This window comes from Poecile atricapillus, chromosome 7 (genome assembly GCF_030490865.1).
Source record: "Poecile atricapillus isolate bPoeAtr1 chromosome 7, bPoeAtr1.hap1, whole genome shotgun sequence".
NCBI classification, from domain to species: domain Eukaryota; kingdom Metazoa; phylum Chordata; class Aves; order Passeriformes; family Paridae; genus Poecile; species Poecile atricapillus.
In genome coordinates, this window is record NC_081255.1 from 20,349,560 (window position 1) to 20,359,911 (window position 10,352).

Here is a 10,352-nt window from a genome sequence, read left to right on the forward strand (position 1 = left end):
GTATATTGAATTTGATACATTTTGAGAAAATACTTGGGATTTAATGACATTTCATGACTTCTCAAAATTAAGGTTGAAACATGCATCACAAAAATGTTTCCTGCATTATTTAAGAAAATATAACTTTTTCATTTGTTATATTGGTGAGATAAAGACATTCAAATAATTCACAATTTGTAGTCTTTGCACATAGAGTATTATTTTACAGATTTAAGACCATATTGTTTCATTGAAGTTGAGCTATAGACACACACATATCACTGTATAGATTTTTGTGAAAAAACACATGAGGTATGTCTTAATATTTTAGTTCTTAGAAAAAAATAAATGACCATTAAAAACCACACAGTAATCTGAGAAATCCTAGAAGTCCTGTTTGATCACATGTTCATTAAGATTATTTTCTTTAAAATGCTTAATATTTACTTGAAACCTTTAGGATCACTTACATTTTGTAAGATTAAAATAAGTAGCTTTAGAAGTCAACCAAAAGAAGAATTTGATGTCAAACACTTCAGGTCTCTCTGGAATGCATGTTGTACTTCAAACTTTTAGTTAGTTTCTATTACCATGCTTCCCCTCATTTTGTATTTTGGAAGTATTTCTTTATGTCCTTTAGCAGGGTTTTTTTCTTGTGCATTTATGTTGCTGGATATTACTGTTAGGTGAGAGGATTTTGGTTTTGTTATTTTTTGAGGAAGGTGATGTAGGACACTTGAAAAGGATGCAGGTGGCTCAGGGGTCTGTGGCACCTCCAGAAGGTGGGTTAATTTTCCCTCCTCAGCACTGTCAGACAGAAGGCTGCTGACTTTAAACAGTGTAATTTCAACTGTGCAGCTTTTAGTGGGTCCAGATGGATGTGAATCCTTGCTGTTGCTATATGTTCTTTGTTCCTGCAAGTCTCATTTCTGACTGGGGACCTGAGGACAGTGCCCTGACTTCTCAGGGTAAAGCATGACCCCCGCACATCCGTCTGCTATAATAAATACTAGTGGGGTTTTTTTCCTCAGGCTTGTACCAAGCGATACAAACAGTTTCAGGTGACCTTGTGTCCACTGTTCAGTCATTCCTTTAAAAAAAAATTTAACTGTAGTGTTTTGCTTGGCAGTGAGTTTCTAAATATTCCAATAAAAAAATCTGTAAAATTTAGGAATTTCAATACAAACTATTCCCTCCAGTACAGGAGTGCAGACTCAGTGACTCCTGGTCCTTTCTGTGGTTAACTGAGGGGACAAGCAGTTATTCACTGCACTTTGTTTTTTTACCTACTGATCATCTTTAATTGTGCTGGGTCCCTTCCCACATGCTCTGTTATGCAGGTATTGTCATTCAATTCATATAAAATTAGATTTTTTCCCTCTGTCTTCAAGATGAGCTCAGCTCTGGCTTCTGAACTCAACACTATTCAGTCTTTTTTGTACCTGGAAGTTCCCAGAAACTCCCAAACTTCTGTCTCATACATTCATTTTACTGTTCTATTTCTTCATTTTTTAAAGCAGTATGACACAGAATTGTCTATTTAAATCACAATTGATTGTAGGAAGTATGTAGAAAGAACTAGAAATACTCTTCAGAATTTCTGAGGTACTGTCAGAGGTTAGCTAAGCATTTCTGAAAGCAAGTCTGTCATCCAAAACCTCCTTGGAAAAGAAGAAACAGATGCTTCATGTGTCCCTCCTCGTATCTCCCACTCCTGCTCAGGGGAAACTGCTTTGGAGACCCTTCCTGTTTGAACAGATGTGGGCATGTGCATTACTCACAGCATTAGTAGACAATCAGACTCTTGCTCCCAGGAAAAATAAAGAAACATAGTTCTGGGCTCTAGCATGCATGCCTTCTCTCTTTTTAAAGAACAGGAGAGTTCTAGAAGGGTGATTAGGCAGGATAGCTCGGGATGTTTGGTAACATTCCTGCATGGGTCAAACCACCACCCTCAAAACACAGGTTCTTTAGTCAGAACATGTGCAGCAGCACTGACACTATTACTGGAGTGAGAACAACAGATTTTGACACATGTTTGGTGTTTTTATCCTGTTTCCTAAAATGTACTTTTAGCCTGCAGTTTAGCAGGATCTGACATTGTTCTGTAAGTGATGTAAAGTGTTATTGTACTGGTTTGGACTGAGGAGTGTGGGTAAAATTAAAGCATTTTTATATTTGCTTCCTGCAGTGTTCAAAGTCTGGAGTAATTTACACATGTAAATGAAAAAGTATTAGATTGATTAGTAGGTAAGTAATAGATTATCCAATAAATATAGCCATGTGTAGGTCATGGAAAATTCTGTATGGGTTTTGGCCTGGAATTTTTATTCAGTGAAAAAGCCTTCAGTAGCTGTCTGAAAATCTCAGCTTTCAGGGAGTTGGCTGTCCTGCTGCTTTGTTCAGTTGCTTCCAGAATAACAACTGAGGATTCTGGTGGCTCGATGGCACATCATATCTTGGGTTTGGGTAAGGATCTCATTTAAATAAAGCAGTACTTTCCATACAAAAAAAAAGGTAATATTTTAGTGTGATATGCAAAACTGATGAATGACATTCTGTAAGTCCAATACCTTTTTTTCAGCCCGTGGCAAATATACCACTCATTTTGTAAAGGCCAAGAAATTAATGAATGATTTTATTCTTCTCCTTTGCAGCCTGCACAGGGTAATTATGTATTATTAATAATGCAGCAGTACAAATGATATTAAATGAACTACATTTGTTAATGTAGATCTTATCCAACTGCTTTTTCCATCGGTGGACTGTTTCTCATCAGGGGGTACTAATTAGCTCTAATATGTAGAAAAATGGGACAGAAATCCAATCAGATAAATACGATAGATCTGGAAAAATCCAGGAAGGAAGAATACAATTTAAGATTCTGAACATATTATTAAGAGGAGAGATTAAAATTTATGCTATTTTGCTTTTACATATATTTTATTGTAATTTCAAAATAGTATCAACTCTTGTTCTACCAGGTCTATAAAGACTCACAGAATAAGTCATTTGTCAAAGCTGTAATGCTTGTTTTCTTTTGCAGTAATAGAAGTACATGTAAAAGCTTTTGGTGTCTTTGCTGTGTTTGCTCTTGTATTTATTCAAGCTACTGTGTTGAAAATTAGTGATTGTCTGTTGCTGTTAGATTCTTTATTTTTAAATCCCTAACCTCCTGATAAAGTTCTTTCTCTTTGTCTGTTTGAATAATAATCTGTTAATTTTTACCCCTATATTGTCATACCTTTAAATGTGGTTATGTAGTAAATACACATGCATAATGCATAAATGTAAAAGAATTTATCTGACTGCCTAGAAATCAATGAAAATATTATTGAGACTTCAGAGGGTGTAGTATGAGACCAAGTAATCATTCTTTTAGTTAATGTACTGTTGAGATATCAAAATGAGACCAACATAATTTCATTTGAAGGCGGGGTGGCATCTGTGTTCAGAAGACAGAAATTAAATTAATCTCATACATTATTAATTCTACTTCACATTTGCATGATGTTTCTTGTTAGTAGAGTCCAATGGTTCTTGTATGCTGTGGAATGGACCATTATCATCCAACTAGTTTTCATTTTCTGTCCATGCAGAAACTGGAAACTTGTTTGAAAACCTGTGGTAGCAAACTCGGTGCTCTGTCATCTGAAGGTTTGTAAACCATCACAGCAGGCACCGTTTAAAGTCCTCTAGCAAGCTGGATTGCCTCATACATTTTTAAAGACAATCAATTATACAACTTTATTCCCTCTGCAGTGGTGGGATCTGTTCCTATTCCGTAGCCACTCCACCCTTCCCCACCTGACCATCAGTCACACTGTACCAGCCCTGGCACATCCCCCTGCCAGCAGCTGCTGTGGAGCGAGGGATGCTTGTTTGGGGTGAGGGTGCAGCAGCCCTGGGGTGCACCCCCAGCAGCCCTGCGGGGAGGGAGCCTTTGGTGGGCCTGTGGGACAGACAGCAGCCTCAGGAAACACAACACTCTTCTTAAAACTCTGCACAGCAATATATAGATTTGGAACTATTTACATTTTAATACAACTATTTCATGTAATTAAAGTAAACAGATAAACAGATCAATATGTTGAAACAGATGTATAAATATATAGATAGACATATTGCATAGAAACCTTAATATTTCATCCAAATGAAATACTCTCCTCCAAATATGCCCTGTAGGAGTTTTGCTCAAGGCTATGCTTAGGTATAGTCAAAAATTCCTGATAGCTAGTCATGAGGGAAAATATGTTCTCTTACAGATAATTGCTACTGGCAGCTAGAGACCTAGAGAATTTGATGTGCAATAATGTGACCTGACTATGTATTAAACCTTTTTGAAGGACATGTGTAGAAAAATTTTATATGTTTCTCACACACTGTATTTTTTTTTGAATTTCACTTGTGTTAGCACATTTTTAACAACTTTCCTATGTTTAATATCTGTTACATTTCAACCTAATATTTCTCAGCCATAAAAGATCCTAATATTAAGTGTTTTTTTTTGGTTTTTATTTTTCAAAACAAATGAGCTTAAAAAAGCTTAGGGTGAAGAGGAGATGGGAAAGAGAATAAAGCCCAGGTCACTTGTAAGAAATATGTAAACAAAGGAGATTTGCATTGTTGATGACAGAAGTGGAGAAAAAACTCAGTAAATATTTTTTCTTTAGAAATATGTGAGCTTAACGATTCAGGAGTTTCTTGTTTCCCCTCCTTCAGCTTGAATATTATCTTGTAAGCATCCAATTTGTATCTATATACTTGCTTCTTACCACTCTGTTGACTCTTAGAAAAGCTTAAAAGACGATTGCCTTTCTATACTAGAAAGGTTACATGCTGTATATTGCCTTTAATCCTATTAGAATGCACATAGCATTTATACAAAAACAAGTCAGGATTGTTTGCTACTAGACTTATCTTTTCCTTTAGTGCTGGTTGGTATTATTTGTATTTGGGGTTATTACTAACCAGTGATATACAGTTTGGATTTTTGTAAAATTTCATAATTTTATGAAACTTTTCATAAAATGCCAGGAACTAAAAATGAGCTTTTGAATGATGCAAAATGACACAACTTCAATAAATATCTTCATATAACTTATAAAAAAATCTTGATATAATCTTGCTTTGTCGTTGGCAGATGTTAATAGACAATAAATATATTGTTCAGTGGACAAAGTTAAAAGACTGGAGTAACTGTTTCTCTGCATGATAATGTCCTTTTGCTCCTTTTATTTATTTAAACCCCACTCCAGATTCCAAATTTGGATCTATGGTTGATACAAGCCACAGCAACTTTTATTTTATCTTTACAATTTCCATTATTATTTTTTTCACACTATAGGTAAATATAAACAACAATACAGTGTTCCTATGTAAGTTGGGATAATATTTTAGGTTAACATAGACATGTAAATAAAACAGTGTTTGACATTATTAATACAAAAGTATTCTTCTTATTAAAAAAGTCATGGTTTTGCAATAATTTATAATACGTGGTATCTGTAGAAAATAGCAGATTGTAGGAATTAAATAGAAAAATGAGTTGCACAACTATTCCTTCAAACTCCTTGGGCTGGCCAATTGAACAGGGCTGCAATCTTTCTCTGGTGCATCCCAGTTTTGTGGAGATGAGGTCAGAACAGACAGTTTGCTGGGATTCAGCAAGTCTTCAGTCTTGATTTCACCTTCTTCTGAAGTTCCTTCTTTGCTTTGCTACCACACAATACGTACATTTGATAAATAAGGTTCTAATTGGAAATTATGAAACTGTCACACAGTTTTGTCTGGAAGGAAATCCTATGGCTTGCTTGTCCCCAGGGTGTATCTAACTCAGCTGAATGAGTCCTAATATGCTGCAAACCTGATCTCTCTACCTTTCCAGAGATATTTGAATTAAAAGTTGTTCCATTTGAGCTTTGCTAGAAGCGTTTTTGTGCTCCTTCGATTCCACAAGAAAGTATCAGTGGAGTTATAAACACACCAGGAGGGACATATATTTCCAGTTTAGTGTGGAGATATTCTGGTGCCAGTTGCTGTGTGAGGTGAGGTAGACAGGTGGCATCAGGCAGTTATCAAATAAAAGATGAAGGCAGCAGCAGCAGCAGGTTACGGCCTCGGGCTCAGCAGATATTCCATTCAGCTGCAGCAGGTTCAGGCCTGAGGCAGGGCAGTAGAGCTGACTCCTGCAGAAACAGAGTCAGAGCTGTCACCACTGCAGCTCATCCACGAACCTGTGCAACGGGGATGCTTCAGAAACGCTGGGGAGCTGTGTGGTTACAGGTCAGGCAGGCAATTTGCACCATCTGGCTTGCTCCTTAAACCCAGAATTCCCCCAGAACTGGGAATTGGGTAATACACACTGAAAAGTCCTGTTCATTGGAAGGTGCATTACTTAGAAGAATTTGAAAGTTGTTTTTATGGAATGTGTAAAGAGGGATGGATGTGAGCAACGAAACTATAAACAGACATAAAAGATGTGCCCCTCTTGGCTACTGACAGCTGCTGAACAGGGCTGTTGGGTCAGTGTACAGTCCTGGGGACTCTAGGAAATGGGAACACAGAATTCATGGCTCAGGAAGGAAAGCATGAAAAAGCCAATAATTTGCATACGCCTGTAAGGAAGTCTATATTTAAACAAATCTATATACCTTTCTTTTACATAGTTGCCTCAATGAAAGATTTTAGCCCCAAACCTCTCTGTGTCTCATGTATTGGTCTAATTTTCTTTCTCTGCATAACCTGTGCTGCTCTTGGATCCTTAAGATCAAAGTTGGGTATAGCAACTTTACTACTATATTTTAGGCAGTAAAAAAATAAAAATCATCCTTTCTTAAAAAAAATAAATCTATGTAGATAAGCAGAGATTTCCATCTTCCAAAATTCAAAGCATAATATGTATATTCTAACAATTAAAAAAAAATCTAGGCCCATTTTTATCTTGACTGTGAAGCTTTAATCACTTAAGAGTGGAGGCAGAGCGAGTTGTTACACTGTATAGTCATAAATATTTGGGCTTGTTATTTCTAGCACTCAGAGCTCAAAGTCAATGGGAATCTCTCCATAAATATGAAGCAAGAGATCAATCCTAAGAGCACAAGTTTTATTAATTGAAAGGCTAGACCTCAATAAAGTGAAATATAATTCATAGAAATCAATCAATGGACAGATCCTCAAACACCCATGTAAAAAAAAAAAAGTAAGTAGCTATGGTTTTAATTGAATCCTGTTAAAAAGTAGATAAAGAAACAAGAAGAAAAGATGAAGAAAAGGTCTATCTGTCCAGAACATTGTGTCTTTACACTTGAAACTCTTCTGAAATCAGTGATAGTACAGATTGGAAACTGCTAACTAGAGAAGTGCAGCCAGAGAAACAAGAGGGAATGTACCAAGATTTTTTCTCTTTTGCCAAGCATAGTTGCATTGGTTTGAAATGGAAAAAAATTGATTAACTGAGAACAAGTTTTTTCATTTCAAAGATAAGAAAAATGAGAAATTTTCTGGTCTCGTCAATGACTTTGAAACACTTGGGCAAAGAAAATGTATGAACTTACTGTGTAATTCTATAATGATTTAGATCAGTGACAGACAGCTTGTCTGTGAATTCGTGCATGGGTATGCTTTACTGGGATTTCTAAAACAAATGCTGAGGTCTAATTCAGGGGGGCTGTTATGAAATGGTAGGACAATCCACAGGGGATAAAATTCTTTGCTAATAAACCAGCTAAAAACTACATAATTACTGAATAAGCACTTTTTAAAATGAAAAGTATCTTAAAGTTTTGAAATAATGCTCATTTAACATGGAGTGGTATCTCTGAAGCAGATGTCTCCTTGACATGTGCATTCAAGCTGTTGGCGGTGACCTTGTAGGGCAAAGCAGTTTTGAAAATTAGTTTTTGCCTCCCAATCTGTGAAAATAGTGCTGTAGTGAAGATTTAATAAAAGTCATAGCTTCTCATATAAGCTTATTTCAGCAAAGTAAACAATTAAAATAACAAATGTCAGCTATTTCTCAGCTTGACAGTTAACACAACACAGCTTTTGCTTAGCATGATGTACAGAATGTATGGGAGGTATACCTATAATTCATTTTATCTAGGTACGGTTCACCTATTATATTTTAATACAGTGATAAATTAACAAACAATGCAGCAGTTTTCATAGTGGTGTGAGAGCTTTGGGAAAACCCATCTGGCATGCAAAAAGTGTATGGCTAAAATAGAGGAGAAAAATGAAATTAGGGAATTTCTGAAGGATTTTAAGCTTTGCAAAACAAAAGAAAAAAATTGTAACCCTTTCTCTTGACTTTCAAGTTCTGTTACCTACTGGAGTGGAGCAGAGATAGAGCAATAAGGTTTACATTTTTATTGCAGCAAGTTTCTTGCCCAAAATGAAAAAAACCCTAGAGTTTTGGTTTTGGCAGAATTATGGTTTTGAGTTACATGTCCTTATGAAGTTAAATGTCACTCAGGAACTGAGTCCAAAGGGAGCTGCCACCACGTGCTCTAAAAAGCTTTACTCTGACAAAAGGGAGTGCTGGATATTAGCACGAGCTAAAGCAGCTCTTGGGGGTTTTGTCCATCATTGCCACCTCCTCTGCCAGGTGGAATCACCAAAAGGAAGCAGTCTAGCCAGTCTCACATTGCCTGGATCCAGCAGCTTGGCAATACTGAAATAGATTCTTTATGTAAGCTTTATGTTCTCCTGCTGGCATTTCTGTGGATGCTTTCTTCTGTTGTTGGCCTGATTGGTGTAAAAAAGACATAAAAATGAACATCTGTGATTCCATTCTTGACCTGCACCTGAACAACATTATTAGGTCTGTGAGAGAAAGTAAAGTGTATAGTGTTTATAGCCTCTCATTTTGCAGTTCTGTTTTTGTGAACCCAACTTGAAGTGACAGAAAACTTTAAGTTTCAGCTACAGACATCACTCATTTGAATGGGAAGAGCTGCTTGCTCTTGTCTTTTGGAATTCCAGAACTGGGAGAGAATGTTTTCAGAAATTTGTCCTTAACCTCTGCCACAGGTTTCTTAACTGCAGGGTATATGAAATGACTTTTTCTGAATAGTTTGTGAAATAAAGATAACTCCCATTTGATTTTCTTGCAGAGGTAAGTGCCCCTTATAGCTGAGAAAGCAAATTGTGGAGACAGGTGAAAAGCCAATGGCCAATGTAAATAAGGTGATAGATTCAGAAAAGTCTAAGCACAGGTCCAAAAACAATGAACAAGGTTATGAGCCCTCACCTCAGAAGTCAGCATTTTAAAAATTTGATGGTCAGTGACTAGAAAGCTTAAAATTCAAAAACAGTGTACTTGGTGTGTTTCTGCAGGAGCAAAGGGATTTTTTTTCCTAGAGAAGTTTAATATGATTGTTCTGCTTTCCTTCCTGGATACAGTTAAGAAAACCTCTTTTAAATAAATAGTAAAACAAATGAGTGGATTCTTCTCTCTCTGATTTTAATTTTAATTTTTTTCTGATCCTGTACTCTGTGGCACAATGCTTGTCATATTCAAGGAGAAGGAGTGTGAGAACACTGTCAGAATACTGATAGTGCAGATCTAAATTTCTCCATGAATATCTGAGAATGTACCAGCCATAAAAAGAAAAAAACCCACCCCATTCTAACTGTTCTTTTTTTTTTTTTTTCATCCTGGATGATTGGACCACTCTGCACAAAATGTAAATATTTTTTTGAAAATGGTTAAAACCTTGCATTCACCCCTTTTCCAAGTCAACTAATCAGGAAGAGCACAAATCAGTTTCTAGGTGTTAATTATAGGGCTGCCCATAGAAAAAATCCTTCATCCAGCCTCTAAGAAGACACTGACTGAATTTCAACTTCTGTGTTACAATTTTATTCACATAGATGTGCTCTTGCTATTTAACATTTAAGTTTGGGCAGGCTTTGGCCTTGGTGCTATGCTGTGCATGCATTAAATAGAGTCACTAGCAAAGAGTGGAGCTACAGACCTTCCACATCAGCTTTCTTGCACTCTTCTCCTTGAGCATTACATCTTGTGTGAAGCGCTGGTTATTTGGCATTTATAGAAATAAACAGTGCCGAGAGTAAAAATAATTATTTTTTTCTTAGTCTTTAGAGATGGCTTTTATTGCTTGAAAGTCTTTCTTAGCCTGATTAGCAAGGTTGAGTAAAGGTATGAATATTTTTATCATCACAATCAATATGACTGTAACCTACATACTTTTAATGGCAGCATTGATTCCATGAAGCAATGGGAAGGAATCATTCTGTTGGCTTGAAGACTGTCTGCAGAGCAATTTAGCTAGAGGAAGCCAGGAGTAGTGTGCAGTAGATGAGAGACTGGTTTGGCAACAGTTATTGAAGTTTTCACTGACAATTTT